Source organism: Watersipora subatra, chromosome 6 (assembly GCF_963576615.1).
Source record: "Watersipora subatra chromosome 6, tzWatSuba1.1, whole genome shotgun sequence".
Taxonomy (NCBI): Eukaryota; Metazoa; Bryozoa; class Gymnolaemata; order Cheilostomatida; family Watersiporidae; genus Watersipora; species Watersipora subatra.
In genome coordinates this window covers 54,244,789-54,269,167 of record NC_088713.1, presented here as the reverse complement: position 1 = coordinate 54,269,167, position 24,379 = coordinate 54,244,789, and the positions used below count along the sequence as shown (strand labels likewise).

At 35.7% G+C, this 24,379-nt stretch overlaps 1 protein-coding gene and 1 long non-coding RNA gene across 2 annotated transcripts in view; one reads left to right on the top strand and one right to left on the bottom strand.

Moving 5' to 3' along the window:
- Positions 1-24,379, top strand: part of LOC137398366 (M protein, serotype 6-like) — a 526,470-nt gene that overhangs the window by 141,121 nt on the left and 360,970 nt on the right. The gene's annotated exons all lie outside the window — the stretch shown is intronic.
- LOC137398699 (uncharacterized) lies at positions 22,693-24,218 on the bottom strand. Its single transcript, XR_010978993.1, has 3 exons — positions 24,021-24,218; positions 23,238-23,371; positions 22,693-23,024 (listed from the first exon to the last, which is right to left on the bottom strand). It is a non-coding gene; the product is annotated as an uncharacterized lncRNA (long non-coding RNA).

Genomic DNA, 24,379 nt, shown 5'->3' with positions numbered 1-24,379 from the left:
ATATTAGTTAAATTTTTACTGCTCTATGTGTGTTTAGGCGAAATTTAAGATCGACTGCTACGGAAGCATGTTTGAAAAATTTGCTGTTGTTGCGTAGTAACTGAATATTATGAATTTGTGACAACATTACCAATGATCATTAGCATTTTCAAACTGTTGAAAGTGTTATCGAATAATTCTTTAACAAATTAGCCTTCATGAGCCAAGCAAATTATAATCTTTGATCAATAAACTTCCAGTGAAAAAAAAACATTTTTTTCGAATGATCCAACTATTCAGTGGTAATATGGCTTCCACAAGCACCTCCTGCGTTAAAAACAGAATAGCCTTTGTTGACAACATTATAGCTGATTAATATTTAATTAAATCTTTCGATAATGAAAGTGGCAGCACTAACTCTGATGTTGGTGAAAGTAATAGTTTTGTAAGAACAAGGAAAATTGCAGAGAATCACAATAGCTTTGTAGCAGTCGTAGCTTCAAAGAGCTTTAACAAAGCACATAATATAGAAACATGAAGTGTTTAGCAAATCTTTATTTGTTAACACAATGACATCTTAAAATATTTAACAAAATGTTCTACATAGGCTCTCAAATGGAAAAAAATGTATACATCATGCAACAAAATGGGAGTTTCAGTAAAATGGCTGGCAAAAGTCCAAAAGCTAAATATGTCCATAGATGGCGGTGGAATGGGTAATAGATACTTAGATTCCGACTAAAGCTGAAAACAGAGCACTAACCTGCAGATGATAATAGCTGCCTATCATCACAAGTTTATCATGCAAGGGGTCATTCAGTCATAGCGCATGAAACAGGAAAGTATACTGTGGCATCTATAGGATAACTGTTTAAATTTATTTTAGGCTTATGCAGCTGTGTTTATTGGCAAGGAGATATAGACACACTGCCTGGTTCAGTTCTCATTGCCTATTGTGCAGTTGATAAGTCATAATTGCGTATGATTTTAAAGATTCTAAAAAAATTGTTTCAAAAGGGTAGTAACAAGGTATAATTGGTGTAATATCTGCCCTGATCGAGTTCAAGTTTACCATGAGAACATGTATTAGTTAGTGCAAAAGGTTATAATTTTAACTCAGAAGCAAAACAGTGACATCAGACAGCGGGTAAGATCAAAATAAACACGTTACATCTAACTTACATTTTAAATTTTTGAGACGCTTTTTTCGAAGGAAGTGGGTTGCGGGTTTCCTTTGAAAGTATGCGATACTGAGAAACTTGTTGACAGAGTATTTTTCACTCTGACTGGCTTCAATTCGAATCAGAAATTCAACGTGTAAATAATTTATTATGTTTTATTAATAGAATATTTAGTAGCTAAATAAAGATAGTTATATTGAAATGATTAATTGTTTAATTTATTGCAGCAACGAATCTTAATAAAACATGGCTAGACTGACTAGGATTTGAACCCAGGACTTTTAGCACCCAAACCGGGAATAATACCACAGACTATCATGCCATGAATGATGTAATGAAAGTCTAGCTGACAAGGTAACAACAATTCTCATATTAATACACCCTTTCATGTCTACCTAAAAAGGTTATTTAGCTTAACAACAATCAAAACCCAAGACCTCTAACACCCAAAGTGGAAACCATATCCCTAGAATATCGAGCGTCCAGAGCAATAAACAAATTTTTCAATTTTTTTTATTAATTCAAATTCTGAAATTTTACATCTAACCTGCAAATTTCTCTAAACAACTTACCTCTTTGGTACAGCAAAAAGACGATAAACCTACAAATGATGCACTTCTAATGAGTAAATTTATAAACAAAATCTACATGACAAGATGAACAAACTGAAAGAATAAACAAATGTAATACAAAAAAATATATTTCAAAAAATGAATTGCATAGGACAGCAATTAATATATTTTGGTGTATGGGCAGATTTTTAAGGAACTGCAGACTGATTTTGTCCCTACATCACAGGCTGACAATTGTTGAAACTTTCAACAGGCTGTTTAAAACTCATTATAGGCATATACAGCTGTGTTGCTAGAAAGTTTGAGTATGCATGTCAAGGTAGCAGATTGCAAACATGTGAGTTTCATAGAGAAACCAATTTCTATTCTCCATCATGTATTAACCCTTTTACTGCCAATCATGTACAAATTTGGCTATCGGCCTACTGCCAGCCATTTTACAGAGAATTGATATTGTGTCATGATGTGTATACAATTTTTTTTCAACTTCAAACTTCATCTAGAACATTTTAGTTTTATATTTTGATTTTCCATCATTTTAACCAACACTGCTATACAAAAAATTCAATTTGTCTATAATTTGTGCGATGATAAAGCTATGTGAATCTACGATCTCTACGAAGTTAAAACGGTCCTCCACAATGTTCCATACTCTTATAAAATGCTATACAAAAAATTCAATTTGTCTATAATTTGTGCGATGATAAAGCTATGTGAATCTACGATCTCTACAAAGTTAAAACGGTCCTCCACAATGTTCCATACTCTTATAGAATTATTACTCTCACTACTATCAGAGACAGTGCTACTGCTTTAATTGTCGGTATAATCTGAAAATCTAAATCTGAATTGGCTATAATGTCATCAACATAAGTAATTACCTGTTTTCTGACTCATGTGGTACTTAACAGAACCTACACAGAACAAGTTAGTTTTGGTTAGAAAATTCTCAGACAAAAATTTTAAACTGCTTCATTATTTCAGGCTAATTTTATAGAGATATCTTCAGACAATGTTGTCAATATCATAAAAGGCCTAAAGACCATGGATTATGTTATCAACGAATAATAAAATTAAGTTACTAGCAATTGCTGGAAAAGTCGCAAAAATGCGTCTACGGCACTCGATCATAGAAAAAGCATAAATCATAAATGCGTCTATGGCCGTGAAAGAGTTAAAGTGCACAGGCCCTTAAAATATTTTCAGTTTTAGAAATGCTCATTTTACAAATTTGGTGATTTATTTGCCTTTGGTATGGTAGAGCACAATGATAATAAAAGCAACAAAATACACCAGCATGGAGCAAGGAGAAATGGACACAATATCTAGTCAAGTTCTCAACGTCTACAGAGCAGTTGATAAGTATAAAATAAAGATAATTGTAAAAGAATCCAAAGCAACAGTTTTAAAAAAAAGTATTCAATATATCATTAGTTAAAAAGGATTAAAAAACTTTGTTACTGAAAAAAATTGTAATTTTAACACAAGATCAACAAAATGAAATCAGACAGCATGTCTCGTCGAAAAAAAACATGTTACAGCAAATATAGCCTGGCTTTTTTTAGATACTTTTCTCTGAGAAGACTGGGCTATGCAAGTGGAAATTCATTTGTAGTGTGGAAACTGGAAAGTACAACATGTCCTCCCTAGATAGCTGTTGAATTTTATCATAGGCTTGGATGTAAATAGGCAGTTTTTGGAACAAATGAGGCCTTCTTGGCACACATTTTTCTTGTGAGCTTCAAATAGCGATCAATTTTTGTAAATTTTAATCTTGGAATTTTTGGGTTTTCAGATTACCTCAAATTTCCAAAACTATCTCAAATATTAGAAAAATACTGTTGGCCTCTACCGAAAGGGCTTCTACTGTATCCTTGATGAGATTGACCATATTAGTGTTTTCTGTACCATTGGAAAGATCAACCTTAGTAGTGTATATTGTACCCTTGGAGAGACCAACCATATGGGTGTTTGCTGTATCATTGATGGAAAAACCATAAAACCATCTATTGTATCATTGATCAGACCAACCAAAGGGTCGACTACTGTATATTTGATCAGACCAGCCATATGAGTGTCTACTGTATAATTGATGAGACAAACCAAAAGGGTGTCTGCTGGATCATTGATGAGACAGACCATTAGGGCATCTACTGTACCATTAACCATAATAATCATAAAGGTGTCCACTGTATCATCGAGGATACTGATTGGAACTTGAAAAATTTCTCAGCAATTATTATTCATTAGATTCATGCTGAATAGCTTTCTCTAACTTTTTATACAGTTTTCTCTTTACACTGTTAATCGAATTTTGAGTGTTTCACAAATTGCGGAGAATTCATAATTAGATGACTTTGCTGTTTATATTCTCACACAATGTTTAGGCTCTGAAATCAAAAGTAAACAAGACAATATGTTAGTTTATTTAAATAAAGTAATTAGGTTACACAGGCAGCAAATGTCACACAGGCAGCACATTTAGATAAATAACAATACTGGTCAAATCTTGAAAAAAAATTTGATTATAATGTGCAAAAAGTTCTAAAAATTTTAAAAACAGTTCCCTAGACAACTATCAATATATTTCAATTTCAACACAAGCCTTGAGCAAAAAGCTAGACCCAGTTAACAACAATTGCTTTAGTACGGATTAATTACTGCAAAGAAATACCAGTTAGTGCATAAATACACTTTATAAGCAAAGCCTATTCACAATTCCTTGTCTAGTGCAGAGTTAGTGATTAGCAGATTCTAGTAAAATATTTAAAACATGACACCTCATTATGCGTTGTTCAGTTGCATTTTAAAAACAAAATTGTTCATATCGGAAAGGGGTATCCTTTCCTCCGGCCCGCTGTTCTAAATACGCATCAAGAAGCTCATTGTCAGCAACCGTGAAGTTATTTCTCCAGTCACAAATTTTACCGGCAAAAAATTACTTTATTTGTATAAGCAAAATCATACCCTATATCAATAAATACAAAATATTCTATGACAACCATTGTTGGGATGAGAAAAAACTACTGCAAGAGAAGCTAACTTCTCTATCAAAGGGATTTGCCTAAGCTATTTACTAAACTTGAAGGAATCCTTGTCAGTTGTATGATAGGCTATATCAACCCATCTCAGTTTTTGTACAAAGTGAGGATACAAAATCGCCTCGAATACAGGTTATTCGAAGTGTTTTTGTATCTGATTTAAAACACTTCCTGAAAAATCTCGCTCTCATTATATTCTGCACCAAACCATCTTTTGCAGATGCAGTAGCTTCAGCTCCAACCTCTAACCAAAGCTAATGGTTAGAGGTTGGAGCCCTGCTTGAAGTTAGGAAAACATATAATTGTGCTGGATACAAATGAGCAACATTTATCATAGAAGATTGACACTAACAACTGAACCAATCATCAACTAACTAGCATTCCAGAATAACTGTACATTTAGTTATTACGCCTGCTGATCACTCAAGGCACGCCAGAATCCACGGATACTAGTAATTATAAAACTATGGTACGAGAATGATTGGGGCAGATAGGAGTATGCCAGGTGTATATGCCAGATGTGACTGGTTTGATTTTTGAACCAAGCAATCTGCTGCGCAACCTCAAAACATGACTTCAAAGTATGGACATGGGTCTTATTATAGTAAAAACCAACTCCCTGGCCTTCCAGTGTGCCATGAAAGATAATCAGGTGTGCTGATGAAGCCAAAAGAATAAGTATGTTGTAAGTATTCTATGATTCTGAAAGGTGAATGTTTAGTCTAGATGATTGTGTGTAAACTAAATGTTGGAAGTTAAAATCTCGTGTAGTATAATCTTTTTCGCACTCTCTTTCTGTGGCTTCGGGCAGACAGACAGATGAAGATCTTGCTATAGTAAAAACCAGCTAAATTATGTAATATGATGATGCTAAACTTTATAACATCTGAACTGATTAATTCAAGTAACAAGACTGGTACTTAAATATGAACTCGTACAAAGTTTTAGTAAGTTTTATCACAAACTATTATTGATATTTCCATGTTAGGAGTTGTCTTCACGCTTGCACAAAGTACAATATAGCAAGCCAAGAGCAGACAGCTGCTATTATTACCAAATGCACTCTAATTTACTGCTAAACAATTACCAACTCTGGTAAAATATTTTTGTTATAATAAGTTAATTTCAAGTCATCTCTTCAAAACTTCTGCAAGAAATTGATTAAAATTCCTAACAAACATTCTATAAGCTCCTCTCCGTATTCCTAACGCACCATTCCATTTAGTTTTTATCCAAGTTAGGTAATATAGCATGAGTTTCTACGACAATGACATCCATGACAATGACACAGCTTGCCATTTACATTGGAAACACCCTAGAAACAAAAGAGCGCTGCTATAGGCAGGCTAGACTCTGTACAATTTCTATATGAAATAAATGTAGTTGTCTTTAATGTACAAGCTATTATTATATTTACTAAAAAAATTTACTAAAAATTAGAATATAAGAATTGCAAGCATACTAATTACATGGTGATCAGGATACATGATTACACATTGGAAGGTTTTAGATGTCCTGGCGGACCCCTGTGTACCTTAGAGAGATATGTAACAGCTCACCTTATAGTACCCTATACAAAAACATTAACCACAGATCACAGAGTTAACAGATACTATCAAAGGTTTGCCACTATAAATTTACGATATCAGGCTATCATTTTGCATGAATTAACAAGAACTAAATTTTCTTTTCACTCATAATTCGCAAAGCAATATCGCTGTTTTATCTTCCTTTTCATATGGATAAAAGGAAAAATTGAAAACATTGGCCTAAACTTGTTTTTTCTAGTAAATTTTTTCAAAATTTCGCCCACGCTATTGCTGATAAATATATTTTATATTTGAGATTGGCTTTCCGCATTTTGGTAACACTGCAAATATGATAGCATTTATTCTGTGTGTAGCCAGTTTCGGTAAACTCAAAAAACTAGCCACACTTGCACATGTGCAGAGATCTGGTTATTCTGTAACTTCACATGCTGACATGCCTTGACATGAGCCACACAAGCATTGAAATAAAAGTGAACTTGCAACAAAATTGAATTTTGTTGCAAGTCAACCTTTAAAGGTTGACTTGCAACAAATTTCACATTACAGTTATTTAGTATCAAAAGATTCACCATGTCTTACTATGTTGTGTTGTAAGTGCAAAATATGTGGGAATGTGATTACAAGCTATTAAAAGCTCAAAAATGAAAAGCCGCCATAGATTGGAATCTATTTATTTTTCTGATATAGCCACGAAATTTGGTTATTGTATTGTCACGTATGTTCTCACGTGAATTGAAAGGCCAATACAGAGCTCAATATAAAACTTATCTTAGCACTAGTTTATGACAAACACTTCAGGTGTTACCGAAGACCCTGTATCAAATATAGATCCTGGCTACTTTACAGTTTTTTTCGGCCTGGTCTAATCGGCAAGTCGTAATTTGATCATGTGACTCAATACTTCGCAAATAATTTCTGCAGCACTTTTCGATTATCACAAGTGACCAACAGGCTCATCATGATTATTAGACAATGATAAGTATTCCTTCGAGCTAAGGCTAAAAAATTAAACAAATTTTTACGGTAAGTTATAAGATATCACTGCTAAAATCGACAGCATTCTAATGACAATAAAACAGACGCATAAAAACAGTAGACATAGTTTTATTGAGTGCGTGAAGTATATTTGTGAAATAATTTTGATGAATAGGGTTGCCAAAAAGTGTAAACAGAATCCATCTCTCACAACTACATCACATTTGAGCCGTTTTGGAAAGGGAATCCAAACTACGGCGGTCTCGTGTGGCTTCGACTTTCTGTTCGTTTTTGAGCTTTTAAGAGCTTGTAATCACCTTTCCACATATTTTGCACCAACAGCACAACAGAGTAAGACATGGTGAATCTTTTCATATCAAATAACGGTCATGTGAATTTTGTTACAAGTCAACCTTGAAGCTTTATGCCTAAGATGGCTTATGAATGACTTCCAGTAAAAATTACCACATATTCGTTTTGCATAGCGATATGGTAGCATTTTGAGCTGTTTTATTTTCGCATATTTTGTTAGTTGTATTGTTGTATATTAAGGGTACTATGTTTATGTGAATAAGACATTCGTTCTTGTGGATTTTATGTAATTGTTATAATAGATGATTTTGCTTAGGTGGTTGGAATAATAATCCTACTGTTACTCAGTGTAAGGCTACCTTCGCAAGCATATCAGCAAATGTGGTGCAGAATCAGATGCTAGTAAGACAGGTAATGTTGCTGCTCAAAACGCTATTCTCATCATACAGGCTACTCCTGAAGTTGATCAGTTTGTGGAACTCAATGATTTCAGATGTCAAATTTTTGTTATAGGTAACAGTATAGTCTATATAGCTGGCTACATTGTGCAAAAGCTAACTAAGGTGCTGTCGTGACATTGGCCGTCAGTTGCTGGTTACCACCAAATCAAGTATCCAGTACTGACATCTCTATACTCTACTCAGGCTAGAAAACAATAGAGGATTGATGCGTCCATCAGACGATGTCATCAGGATCCTGATAGTTGCAGATCAATACTTTCGTATTAATACAAAGCCAGTTCCACTCCATTGTGTGGAGTATTTTATCAGTAGTGTAAGATAATTATAGTGATGTGTTATGCTTTGGGTAACACCTTACGGATACGGCATATGGCATATCCAACCACTGCATCATTGATGAAAAACCTGATTCAGTCGTTTTATGATCTCCGACAGCATCATTATGCTAAAATCCTACACACAAACTGCAAGTGCATCTTTGTGGCATACAATACTAAAGTAGTACTTTTTAAAGGCCAGTAACAATGTAATCAGTGTAATATTCATCTGCAGCTGTTGTTGTGCTGTTATTCCTAATCTGGTTTAGTTCTAAAAAACTCTGATGCACCTTGGCTCAATATCCAGTGCTATACAAATCTCCTTTCACACAGTTTCTGTAACGTGTATGTATAAGTTTAATCATCTGATTACACTATTTCCTGCATTTCCTTGTTTGCATTATTTTGATTATCCTCTATTACAACTTTTTTAATTTCCGTTTAGTTGTTGCAGTAGTTCATTCCATCTTTTACAGATACTATATCATACGTATCATACATTCATGGGCTATTATCACTTAAATCTTGAAAACAGTTTTTTGTTTTGGCAGCATACCTATGTGTTGTTTTTATCGAAATACTTGATGTGCTAAGATTTTCCATATGCAGTTATGCATGTGTAATATAAATTTTAATATAATGGAACAGTTGTTACTTGCTTGAATATATCATTAGTTGGGTTTATGCATCTGTAACCCATCCCATATGATAATCGTTGCTTATCCTGGTGGATTATATCATTGCAATAACTGAATGAGATTGACCTCAGCTAGAATTAGATTTGGCAGGATTAACCTTTTAAAGGGCGTAGTGACATTTATGTCGCCTATATTTGTGTTCTCCCACGGGCAGTACAGCAGTCATGTTGCTTGAGTTAGCATTTTTTCATATCAGTTTTTATACTCATCAAAACATCAGAATGAGTCGAGCAAAAAACTATTTTGCACAAAATATATTAAAACGACATAACTTTTACTCGTTGCGATCAATATATTCAAAGTTTAAATAAGAACAAATAATTCAAGAAAGTGATAATAATTTCTCTTGTCTCAGCATATTTTTAAATTGGTTTAATCAGAATCAGTCAAACAAGCTCGACCTTTCGTCAAGCACATGTTAGACCAATAAAATGCTTACTTATCTCAATTGTAATCACCGCAAAGTTTTATAAAAAGTCAAAAATATTTGTAGTTTAAAAAGGGATTGTGGCAAATAGTAAACATGGCTTCTCCAAGTTGCAGCCCTAAAACCTAGTTACAACCAACTGCATCCCTAAATATTTCATGTATGTTTAATAGAAATCTAATCATTATTCTTATTATTTGGTAGATAATTTTCTACTGAAACCTTCTCATGAACAGTAATTTAAAATAAAACTGACAATTTTCGAGTTATGAGCAAATTAATAAAACATAACAGCCTTTTATTTAAAATTAATTCGACGACAGCAAGGGGAAACTCTAAAAATAAACTTGCATGGCAAAGTGCCAGATGAATTGTGATGGTACTTGATAATGATAAACCCTGACTATGGGGTGTCTACCTAAGCCTTTATATGCATACGAATATACCATATGTTATCTTTGGTTCAGAGCAAGTACAGCAACATGTAAGTAAAAGAGGGTACGCCTTCCAATCTTACACACCTCATGTTATGGTCTTTAGAAACACCTGGCAGCCCAAGAACCATAGTCCAAGTATACTTGATCTGCAGCCAGCCAGAGCCATCATATGGAAAGTCTAGACAACTGTTATGGGCCTCTGTTAAAGGTAAATCTCAAATGAACCTGGATGACATTGGTAGACAAAAAGGGTTGAAAGCAGAGACTTTCTAATGCAGCATACAGGCATTGCATGTGTATAATAAAACAATAGACAGAACTTATCATATCCCAGGATAACAACTCTAGCCTTCATCGATGAAGCATTATTGCATGAACAAAAATGTCCTACTGATACAAATCACTCAGCAAGTAGATTAAAGGAATAATAGCCTACGAGCATCGGTACAGGTTGAGAGACGGGTCTGTATGTTGAGATTGAAGGTGTGTTAGTGGTACTGAGTCTGTATACGTATTTACCTGATGAGAACTTATTACCATCAGAACAAATATGTAGTCAGAGACAGAATTCAATACACTGACTCCTAACAGACATCAGCCATTTACACATAAGTGTACCCGGGAACTAAGATGTCTTACTTTATTAGAAATATAGATTATATGTGGGTGCTGAATTGAATAGGAAGATAGGTAATGAAGTTACGAAAAAATTATACAATAATACCTTTTAAAAATTTATGAAAAACTTATAACTGACTATTATAAAAATTACTACTGTGCATTGATAAATACTCACTGCTGTCCATATGTAAAATGCATTACAGTTGCAGTAAATTCTCTGTATGGATATCTATACAGTTCTATCAACAGTGCAAAACAGTAGTCAGCATGCCACAACCATGCAGTATATTGCTTTGTGTACTGTTACTACTGGGCAGTATGCATTATAAATGCAGTACAACTGGTACAATATAATAATCTGTTCCAGTAATGTGAACGCTACTAGAACAGATTATCTATGTTGTAGGAGCCCGTACTGTACTATCAGGTGGAGGAGGGAGCATATGCCTTGCCTGGTGTGGTGTCTAGGAATCATGGCGAGTGAAAGCAGGTATTTGCTGATAGTAACATGAATACATCTCTCAGCTTTGGTGACATGACAAGCTCAGCAGGTGGCACCTAACCAGCGCGTCCCACAGGTGGATAGAAACCAGCTGAACTACAGTGTAAAGAAAACTTAAGATAATATGAAAAGCCATATTAAAATTTTTAGTACTTTTGGTCTATTTGTGTAATAAACTTCAGATATACTTCAGATTGTATCGATAAAAAGTTTCCATAAGCATTTGCAGTAATGGTCTTTTTATAACCTTGGCATTCATCCTTTACAGTTAACTACCAGAGTTAAATACTCTGTACAAAAATTTATGAAAAACTAGCCAAATTGTGGGCGTGGTATAGGTATTAAAACAGCTTATAAACAGTGACAGGTAATGTAGTCACCTACCACTGCCATTAGCCTGGCACATTGCCAATGACTAATTTGAGTAAGCTACTAACAGTATTGCTAAACATACTACTTAGAGCCGTGAGAGCAAGCTTTAGTGACATTGCATAACGCAGAGTGCTAGGCGCATTTTAACCTTTTCCACACCGTTCCCGTAATCTGACGGGCTGAGAGCGCAGTCTCAGCGTACCAAACCCGTAATTGCCCGTCAGATCTGAGTCTTTGATAGGTATTTTTTAAATTAATTTGTTTATTTTAAAAATGACCCTAAAATTTTTAATTGATAATTTGAGGGGTTTTAAAAAATAACATACTATTATTTTGGTGCTATAATTAGTCCCTTCTACGCATGTGCAAAGAGAACGTTCTTTATGGAAAGCTGATCATCATGAACAGACGCGATATTTGAGGCGCTGCTAAAAAGATTCGTATACAGGAAGATACCGGCTGGTTTGAAAGTGAAGAAGAGGATTTTAGACCAGAAATATGTGAGGAAGACGTTGAATCAAAGAAAAAAAAATGTTGAAAATCAACAGAATGAATTGGATTGCAAAAGTGAGACTGAAACGGCCGGCGTTGAAACGGCGAATATTGACGGATATCAAAGAGGAGCCGATTTAAAACCAAAAGAATTACATTTTGCTGACAGCCTGGCAGGAGTATAAGTTTGAATTCTTAAACAGGTAAGTGTTTTTATTATTCAAAGCTTTTTAAACATCGGCCATGATAAATGTTATATTTAACGAAACGAATAAATATGGCCTTCAAAAACATTGCGATGCTTCGGAGCCTGTTGGTGATAAAAACTTGGCGAGTTGCTTGTTTAGTTTTGCATATAGGTATTTTCAAAAAGCCTACTCTGTTGCCTTACTGGTCCACAATCCTTTATTATCTACGCTGATTTTTAATCAGTTTAAAAATTGAAAGAAAATTAGAAGCAAGTTTACACTTTATTGACAATTTTGAAGACCCTGCTGGCAATAAATTGTTCAAATTAACAATGTTTTTGCCATGACATGCGAGTGGTTCTATCCTGTTTTTTTATCTGATGAATTTAAATTTGTAGATGAAAGCTTGCTGGCATGGAAAGGCTGGCTCAACTTCAGACAGCATATTCCATCTAAAAGATCTAAATTTGGAATCATGTTATTTGCTTTCCATTGCTGTCTCTGGCTATGTGCACCAGTTGTCGGTATACATCGTCGATGAGAAAGCTGAATGCACTGGCAGCGGAGTCACTCAAGGAATATCTTTGTGCGAGTCATGTTTTGATCCTTACCATGCTAACTAAATTTATTTACAAATGATATTTTATTTAGTTTCTGCAAATGCTTCACTGCTTTGTATTGCTAGCTTTTGTACATACATTCGCTAATCTATTGTATTAGTTGTGCATTGGTGTGCTGTATTTGATGCAAACTGCCATCTTTAGAGCAGCAGTCTAATCAAAGAGTTCGGTTTCCATATTGTTTTGCAATCTAGCAGTCCATGATTTGCTGTTTCCGCTCATAATAAATGTTGCTTCCTGTCTTTTGCTGCTTCACCAAATGTGTGATTATAGGCTCACCACTTAATTCTTCTTGCACACAACCAGTTAATCTTTTGCTGCAGCTCGCATCAACCGGTGTAAAGACTTTATATGCAAATTTTTCATATAAATCTATAATCTAAAGAAATGCATAAAAATTCAGAGCAAAAAATCGTAACTGTGTATATATAGATGTCTAGCTGCAAAGTTTTTGCAAGCTGTGTGGCGGAAAAAATCTCATTCTGCAGGAAAATGTCTCAGCTTCCAGATGCATATTTATTTGCAGTTTTGTGCGAATTTGCACGAAAGTTGGAGCAACCTTGTCGGGTGACTGTCTTGCGCTGCTTATGGACAAGGTGTCTGGAGCATTTCCAGTGGCGCTCTCGCTATACATCGGAGCTCATAACTCCGCTTTCAATGCTCTTGGACGACTAATTTTTTTTGCAACTTGTTGTGAACATATGAATCCATGCAAAAATTATTTGTACAACATTGCCAATTGCTTTTAGTCAATATAAAATACAATTGAAAAGGACGTACAAAAATGAAAAACTCGTAACCTCAACGAATTGAGACTTTAGCAGGAAAGCAAAAGCAAGCTAGCAACATAAAAAAAGTATTAGCTTGTAGAAAAATTTCTCAGCATTCCTATGCATGTTAATTTATGTTTCTACTTCAATTTTGATAAAAATTGATGCAGTTTTTACGCAGTGGTGTCGAAGGCTCAAATCGCCATAGTAAATGCTCTGGTGCGCTGGGGAATTTCCAGCCGTAAACCCGCGGTCGCTAAAGGGTTAAACACACTGACTCCTAACATACATCAGCCATGTTAGTATATCTGGATACTAAGATGACCTAATTAATTACAAAGGTACATTACATGTAGGTGCTAAATTAAAAAGGTAGATTATATGTTTCAGTTATAAAAATTACACAAAAATTTATAAAAAAAAATTATGACTGACCTTTATAAAAATCGCAATATCAGATTAATAAGTACTGACTGCTGTCCATATGTTAAATGGAATGCAGTCACAGTAAATCTTTGCTTGGATGTCTTAAGTAGTTGCATTAGCAGTGCAAAAACCACGGTAAGCATGCCACAATAACGCAGTACTACTGGGCAGTATGCATTATAAAAGCAGTACAACTGGTACAACATAATAATCTGTTCCAGTAACGTAATTGTTATGAAACAGATTATCATGTTGTAAGAACGTGTATTGTAATATCAGTAGCAGCTTACCTGATGGACTGAGTGGTTAAGGAGGGAGCATATGCATTGCCTGGTGTGAATGTCTAGGAATCATGACAGGAGAAGCAGGTATTTGCTGATATTAACCAGAATGCATCTCTCAGCTGCGGTGACATGACAAGCTAAGCAGGTGGCATCTAACCAGCTGATGGCACCTAACAAGTAGGTCGCGCAGGTAGATGAAAATCAGCTGAAACATAGTGTAAAGAAAACTTGAGATAATATGAAATGTTAAAATTTAATTTAAGCTCGTTATGTGTCAATTTATGTTCTGAATGTTTTAATAAGCTTCAGCTATCCTTCAGATTGTACTTAATAAGGTTTCCATATGCATTTTCAGCAACAGCCTTTTTATAACTATGATATTCCTCCTCCACAGTTAACTCACAGAGTTATAGCTGCAGAGTTTAGCACACTCAAAGTGTCTAAATAACATCAAACAACATGAGATTCATAAAATATCTGAGAACTAGGTGAACAGGAAATGACCATCACACTGATGATATAAAATGGCAAAGCAAGTGCATGCCATAACAGAGCAAGGGACTGAGAGGACACGTGCATAACATGACCAAACAAGTTAAGAGAATCCACACAGCGATTGGAATTCCGTGCAATACTCACTGATGATCGAGCCACTGATTGGAGAAGTCTAACAGAGTGTGTTTACCAGCGTACTTCAGAATGAGCTGTGTTTTATGTGGTTGGACTGACAACTGACTGAGGTATATAACAGCCAAGAAACTCAGGCTTTCCACCTGCACAAACAAACTCATTTCAAGCTCAAAAAAGGTTCCACAAAATGTAAAGAATTATGATTCTGATCATTCTGAACTGTGAACCCAGCAATGTTGTTTTTTTATTGTTTGTTAGATGATTTTGAGGGTCAAGGGCATTTAAAAGGCATGATGCAGGGTACACACTGTGCAGGTAGGTCCACACACATACTATGGACTGACATCAAGTATAAAAATAATCTTCATTTAAACGGACCTCTTGACTATCTTGACCTCATCAGGACATTTACTCATTGAATTGTTCTGTTGAATATATCAGCTGTGAAGGTTAGTTATCACAGTTCAGGATTTAAAACATTATCAATGTGCTTACCGAGATATGTTTCTGTATGTCAGTGAAAAGCATCGTGTGTGTGACAAATACATTGGCTAAAGACTCTCTGGACAAACGTGTTGGTCTATCTGCCACAGAAACGATTGCGTTTATGATTGCATGAAAAAGTTTATTTTGTGAAAACCCTAACAGCAAATAAATTTAATTAATTTTCGGTGTGAACACATCCTTTTGCATTTTTTTGAATAACAATGATAAAACACTTTCTACAAACAGCTGTTTAACTATAGACATAGATATTCTTACTTGTGTCAACTATGTGAAGGCCATGGGTGTCAATTGAAACTGTTCATAACTTATTCTAGACCAGTTTAGCTGACAGTGAGAAATCAATCAGCAGCCAAATTACATTGTGCGTCACTAAAATTGAAGACATGCAATATTTTGACAATAAAACCAACCTAGAGACACTCCATGTCATGTTAAGTATATGATAAAAGTGAGAAAACAAGCAGAAGATAAAACTATAAACCTGTTTCAATTAAGTTGACTGTTTCTGTATTTTCTTCCCATTCTTCCTTCCAACCTGGATTAGGAAATCCACTAATTCCCTTCTCCTGTAGATCAGTGCTAAAACAGTTGATAGACAATATTAGACAAGTGATTATTTAAACAAGCTAAAATCCCTGCCTCTGAAGATGAATAGAGATAGAGAACCTGAGCTCTCATGCACTGTACTAAATTTGAAGCTAGAAATACATACATAAAAACGAACATTTAAAATTTGCATTTTTTAGATGGAATCATACACAGTATGAGATGGAGTGGTATGAGATGGTATGGTACGGTATAATATGGTATGAGACGGCATGACATAAGATGGTATGGTATAAGATGGTGTGGTATAAAATGGTATGGTATGAGATGGTATGAAACGGTAAGAGATGGTATGGTATGAAATGGGATGAAATGGAAATAGATGGCATGGTAGGAGATGGCATGGTAGGAGATGGCATGGTAGGAGATGGCATGGTTGGAGATGGCATGGTAGGAGATGGCATGGTAGGAGATGGCATGGTAGGAGATGGCATGGTAGGAGATGGCATGGTAGGAGATGGCATGGTAGGAGATGGCATGGTAGGAGATGGCATGGTATGAGATGGCATGGTAGGATATGGCATGGTATAAGATGGCATGGTATGAAATGTATTGGTATGAAATGTCATGGCATGAAATGTCATGGTATGAAATGTCATGGTATGCAATGTCATGTTATGAAATGTCATGGTATGAAATGTCATGGTATGAAATGCCATGGTATAAAGTGTCATGGTATGAAGTGTCATGGTATGAAGTGTCATGGTAAGAAGTGTCATGGTATGAAGTGTCATGGTATGAGACGGCGTGATATGAGACGGCGTGATATGAGACGGCGTGATATGAGACGGCATGATATGAGACGGCATAATCTGAGACGGCATGGTATGAGATGGCATGGTATGAGACGGCATGGTATGAGACGGCATGATATGAGACGGCATGGTATGAGACGGCATGGTATGAGACGGCATGGTATGAAACGGCATGGTATGAGACGGCATGATATGAGACGGCATGGTATGAGACGGCATGGTATGAGACGGCATGGTATGAGACGGCATGGTATGAGACGGCATGGTATGAGACGGCATGATATGAGACGGCATGGTATGAGATGGCATGGTATGATATGGCGTATCAAGCAACAAGAACAGCCCCAAGTGTTGGGCAATCATACGCCATTTTGTGAGATTGTATGGATGTGTAAAGTTTGTTTTAGTTAACCATATTTTAACTATGACCAATTATATCAAATACTGGGTCTGTTTTATTGTGAACTATAGTCTAACATCTGGACAAATAGACAAGAACCATTCATTGAGGTGAAAGACCAAGTGCAATCTTGCTTTATTCTAGTAAGAATTCAGAACTATGACTATGAAGAACTCTGACATGCTTTGTTTGAATGACTGGAGTCGGTAGCTTTTGTATGATTAACTGTATCTTTGGCTTCAAGTGCTATGAATGAAGTAACAATTAAATGTGGGACTGACTCAGAATGCTGCGCTATAGAATCTTTCAGAATAACCCATAGGAACATACGACATACAGATACTTCCGATGTATTGAGAAACCCAAAAGCACTCAATGCATGGAATATAATAAGGTATATATTTCCATGTGATCACATAACTCAACATAATCTAACAGAATGACAATATGCATGCCTAAAGAGCAACCACAACTTGGCAGTACAGTTGAGGCTAAAGACTCTACAGGCGACTAAATGCAGGCAACTCTCAAACTGGCACAGATTAATCGTGCCACTAGAATAATTGTGATTATGTGAGGTCAAAGTGGGCTATTGAAATCTACAAATCACAAAATACTATCGCACACTAATGTCAAATTCTGAGTGAAGGCATTTGAAGTACTTTACAACCGTTGTGCAGCATGAGACTCAAATCTTTGACAATCAGTTTAGTAGTATGAGTCTCTACCATTCGGCGATCATTACTACAATAAAAATGACAGTTCGTGACGATAATAAATATTTGATGTTCCAGGACGGTAACGCCTTTTCATGCAAAGAGTGTTGCATTCCGGTAACACATTAAAGATGAACCCTTATGAAATCTACTAAAGTATTGTGTAAGTTCATATTTAAGGACAATTGTTCTCAATGAACATGTTTATGTATTTGTGTTGACAATGAAGGAAATTCTGCGCAACATCAAACTTAATTCTAGTATTTAAAATGGGATATATAGTTCATGTACCCTAATAACTTATCAAGACTGAGTATAAAGTTTAGGTCACACATTACGACTCAGTTTTATATTAAATTAAGAATGATTTTGGGTTCCAAAGTAGTACCACCTTGTGTATAAGTCAAATATATCATAGATATTCATGCAAACTTGTAAACTTGAAGTTATTCTCTACACACCACATACAATGATTAGCAATCAATGAGGTAATTAATTCACTCTATCAATTGAAGGATAGTTAGTGAGTTAAAAAAAGACAATATTAACAGCATTCACCTAACACACTTGCTATACAACAGGTGGTCGGCCACTTTAATCTATTTATAATAGATTATGTCAATGACCTCAGGTCATGGTTTGTAAATAATATGATGAGGTACACAAATGCACCGCTGATAAGCTTTTACCATTGTTTTTTAACATACCATCATGTTTCATCTTCATCATCACAGAAACTACCTCAACTCTTATACAATTATCAAGTGGGTGATTAACATAAAAGCATATCAACTATGCCAAGCAAATCCAAAAGCACCCTAGCTTATCTCAGCTTGGCCTTCTTTTATGATAGTTCGGTTACAAATCAGGGTATATCCTTCTTATGAGGTGCATTGTAAATAACAATGAAACAATTTGCAATATAATCAACCTGGAGATATTAACTCACTTGGGTACCTATCCCGGCTCAAAACTAAATAGATGCAAATTGAAAGCAGACATAGAAATACATTATGTATATTAGTTTCATGTGATCAATTAGGCCTGCCTAATCCATGTTATAGTTTACAGCATTAAAATATCTTTACATCAACTAATGAATATTGAACGAATATTATTCAGCATCTGATGTCAGGCCTACTGAACCTCTTGCAATCAACAATCACTTTGCACAATTCGACTCTTGAACAGTGTTTTGTAAGTAACAAATGCGAAAGCAGCTTACTGGTGCAAAGACTGATTTAAATAAGACGGAAATATGCGGTGACAAGACAAAATTGTGCTCGGCCAATCGTAACCCACGACCTAACATGTTGACGTCTTTCTGAAGTTTGAGGAAACTCAAAAGACAGAGCAGCTAAATATTGCGTTGTTGAAACTTGCGCTATGTCATGATGGAACTGAAATGAGCGTCGGGAAAAATCTAGTTCCTATCCAAATAGTCCTAGGGGAGAGCCACGGTATACGGCATATACGGTAGAAAGATTTCCGTTCCTATCCTAAAAGTCTCATTTCCCATTAACTCGCTACAACCCGCGAAATTCGTTCTCGTTGCCATTCCGCTAGAACCTTGATGAGCAAATAGGTAATAACTAATGATCATTTATTGAGAATACTCGGAATACATAGTGCATCATCTTCATTGTTAATTTAGAGTGGTATATTGTTAACGTGGAGTGGTGTATTGTTGACATAGAGTGGTGTATTGTTGACCTTGAGTGGTGTATTGCTAACTTTCAGTGGTGTATTGTCGGCTTTGAGTGGTGTATCGTTAACTTTGAGTGGTATATCGTTAACTTTGAGTAGTGTATTGTTAACTTTGAGTGATGTATTGTTAACTTTGAGCGGTGTATTGTTCACTTTGAGTGATGTATTGTTCACTTTCAGTGGTGTATTGTCGACTTTCAGTGGTGTATCGTTGACATATGATGATAGAGTGGTGTATTGTGGACTCAGAGTGATGTATTGTGGACTCAGAGTGATGTATTGTGGACTCGGAGTGGTGTATTGTTGACTGAGTGGTATATTGTTAAGTGGTATATAATTATATAAGCATTTTGCCACCATCCTGAGCTGAGTACTATATTATTATTACTGCACAGGTTTATTAAGACTAAAGGCTAAAGGTTGACTTGCAACAAAATGCAATGTAACAGATACCCTGCACAACATTACCCACTTACTTTAAACGACTGCAGCTGTACCTTTTTCACTTGTCAGCATCACTCTTTAGAACAAGATTGCATTGGTCAGTACATATGCAATAGGCTTTGATGTTTGTTAGTAGTAGTCTGAGCCAAATATCGGTATTATTTCCTAAACTACTGTTACAATACTGATTCTGTTTGTTTACAGCTAAAAGACCAGTGGCTACTCCATTACCATGTACACGGTACGTGCGTTCAGCAATTTAGATGGTCTTCAAGCATATATAAAAGAACATGAGCTGAGACACATGGTGAAATATGTGGTCATAAAGCAAGACAAGAGCTTCACTGCTCCACTCAATGCCGGTACGCTCTTAACGCTCTGAAACTCGTTACTTACAGGCTTAAATATGTATATATATCTAAATATATATAAAAAAATATATATATATAACGTTCAATCAGGCCTGTCTGAGCTAGAATTGAGTCTCGGGTGACAGATTTTATTGCATGTATAACAAGCATGATTGATCAGCCTTTTGTTTTTGTTTAGTGATATTACACTAGGTTTTCAGTTTAGTTACTAATAGCGTATTAATCCTTGAAAGATTATGCAGTATATAGAGATATATATACATGTAAACATATAAGTTTATATACAGTGAAACATGGATAACTCGCCCTCGGATATAGCGAACACATGGTTAACTCGACTGGATTTGCTTGGTCCGTTCCCACGCAATGATAAATGGCTCTATATAACTCGAATTCAACACTGTTATAACGAACTGTTTTTTGCCCAACGGCTACCGAAACGGTTGCTATCGCTTTAGAAAATCACTTTATTCCAAGCCATAGAGGTAAACCTCAACTTTTCGTAATTCATAAGCGTCGTTATTACCTCCATTGGCAAAATATTTTTGTCAACGACTGTTCTAAAGGTTTGGTGAAATTTTATTTATACTGCTATACGATGAATAGAACGGGCTAGCCGGGTCACGGGCGCAAGGATTTTCGCCACGCACATACAAAACAAAAACAGCTTGTTGTTTTTGTTTTGTATTTGCGTGGCGAAAATCTTTGAGTGCGTGACCCGGCTAGCCCGTGAAGAATAGTTTTCCGACGTTGATTCCGTGTTGAATTAACGTCGGAATGTTGAATGTTTAAAACGTCTTAAAAGTCACATAATCGATAATTTTTCTTTTGTATTTGCTAAAGATCGAATTAATTTGTGCTGAAAATAGCCAGGCTTTATATATGTACTTTATACTTTCACTAAATTGAATGTCATATGTTAGCCAATGTTTTTGTTGCATAGAAGCCAATTCTACCACTACAGTTTGTGTGGGACAAATGTTTCACTACTTTACGATGGTCTCTTTGAAGGCTTAGAGGAGTTGGCATTGGCAGTTGAATCAGTTCAAGCACAAAATGGCTCCACCGATTGTGGCCTCTTTGCAGTTATGTACTTGGTCGAAACCTTATTTGGAACTAATCTCCGCAAAACTGCATTCGATCAGCAGAAACTCAGGGCACATGTTGTGACTTGCCTCCAGCAGGGTGAATGGACACAGTTCCCTCGATTACAACTGCCATCAAAGGTCAGACGGACCCGGGCCCACACCATCCGTGAAAAGGTAAGAAATCATTGATACAACCACGCGAATAATCACACAATTCTTTAGCATGTCAACAAACCTCTTGGTGTCGATAACAAAATTCATAAAACACACCTTGGGGTTCACAAAACACACCTGGGGGTGTTTCAATTATCCTGCAAAACGTCCAGTAAACGGTTTTCTCCTCATTAAAACTTAGTGGCAGGGGTGTTTCAAACAGACTTTCTGCAAACTTTCCGCTCTTCACAAATTTTATATACACAATGCATTGGTTTAAAGAAAAGTTACCATCTGGTCTTAGTTGCCGCTATCAGTTTTAGTTTGCGGGAAATGAGAAAATACCAGAACTTCTTCATTTGTTGGAACACATTGGATGGTGGCATTTTATTATTCATAGTAGATGGTCAATTCAACGAAAAAATATTTCGATGATGATGAAAGAAACATTTATGATAGGATTTCCATACTTTCTGTTAACAAGCCAGCCTATGTTCATTTTAGCTATTCTGCACATGTCGAAGACCTCATGACAACACCGATTTCGATGCGCCTGGCGGAGGGATGGTACTGTGTGACAGTAGCAACGAATGGTTTCATCGTCGGTGCATCATTATCAAACCTACAGATTTGGAGCCTTTCACTGGAGCTGTGGATAATGAATAGCAATGTAGAAGGTGTGATCCTCTAGGTTAGCCTTTTACTTATTTACATACATGATGCAAGATTAACGCTATGGCATATGTATAGATATGTATAAACTTGTTCTAGTCTAAGTAATAGTTTTAAGTTTTACAAACATGTATACGCTCATGATGAAGCCATGAGCGTGCTTGTGTCAACAGCCACTGTTTTCATTTATATTTTGTAACGTCTGAGTAAGAGATGCTTTATACTGTTTTCATTATGGCCAATTAGCACCACAAGCCATCAGGGTGGAATGTTTTTATGTGTTTCTAGTATGTACATGTTGAGAGATATTTGAATACTTGTTTATAGATTTATTGATATTTAAATTTATGTATTTTGAACTTTTTATGAGTGAGGTAGTGAATAAAGGATTTCTTTTGATATCAAAGATAATGTGGATATAACACAGATCTTGTGTCAGTTACGCTGGCCTAACATGCATATTCTATTTCAAAGCGACTGGTTTTGCATATTGTGCGTGTGCACAAACAAAAAGAGACAATGTTAAGTTGTAGACACTACAGTAAAAACATTTAGCTGTTGATAATGATATCGTGGGTCCCAGGTGCTCACTAAACCTATCGTTTGGCTATGGGCCACAATGACTCCTCTGTAACTTTTGAGGAGCACAATTCTGACTTATTGTCAATCCGTCTGTGCAATCATCTTTATCGCATCCTGAACCAGATTTCGCCGTTTCCTCACTGATGGATGATCAGAATTAATCTCTTTCTACAACACAGTTAGATAGATATTTTATATGACCCAACTAAGCATGAAATCACTGAGTGAAGCAGATAAAAGATTACACTGAAACCACAAAATATAATTTGGGTAAGAAAAAAGCAGATGAGTCTGATAAAAGTAGGAAAGTAGCATTGCTATTGACATCTACCATGAGTGCAGTACGTCAGCCCTATACACAAAGATATCGCTGTCACTCACCTGCACTTTGTCTTTGTATTGCTGCTTCTTCCTTCTGTTGATATCTCAGCCATGTTTGCATAGTATTATCTTCGAACCAACAATCGCACTCGGAATCTTTCTGACGAAATGCCTGGACTTCTTTGCAAGACTTTCTAAAGATTAATGAAATAGAAAAAATTGTAGCACACCAAACAGAAGAAAAGTTTATATATATACGTATATATACGTATATATATACATATATATATGAAGACCTCAACGAAAGAAAGATCAATGTCACATTTTCTCAAAATACTAGGTTTATTTTCCATTAGATAGTTCTGGTCACAAAGTTTAGTCTCTGACAAACTTTCAGCAAAAATGATCCAGGTCTAGGGATATCCCTACTTAAAATAAACTACCTCTTTGCAAAACTTATCAATGTCCTAGTTTTTAAACTTTAAAATAGCTATATCTCATGCTTGAGCATTGTGACATTGATCGTTCTTCCATTGAGGTCTTCATATATTGCGTAGTCTTTCAAGGATTCATACCCTATTAGTAACTAAACCGAAAAACCTAGTGTAATATCACTAAACAAAAACTGAAAGCTTGTTATACATGCAATAAAATCTGTCACTCCAGACTCCCTGCTAGCCCAGGCAGGCCTAATTGAACATTATATATATTTATATATAAATATATATAATGTTCAATTATATTTATTATCAATATTTATATATAAATATATATAACATAAATATATTTATATATACACATTTAAGCCTGTAAGTAACCAGTTCCACAACGTTAAGAGCGTACCGGCATTGAGTGGAGCAGTGAAGCTCTTGTCTTGCTTTGCGACCACATACTTCATCGTGTGTCTCAGCTCATATTATTCTATGGGTGCTTGAAGACCATCTAAAGTACTGAGCGCATGTAGCCTACTGTGTACATGGTAATGGAGTAACCACCGTCTTCAAGCTGTAAACAAACAGAACGGGTACTGTAACAGTAGTTTAGGAAATAATACCAGTATTTGGCTCAGACTACTACTAGCAAACATCAAACCCTATTGCAAATCTACTGACCAATGCAATCTTGTTGATGCTGACAAGTGAAAAAGGTACAGCTGCAGTCGTTTAAAGTGGGTAATGTTGTGCAAAGTATAATTACTGTTA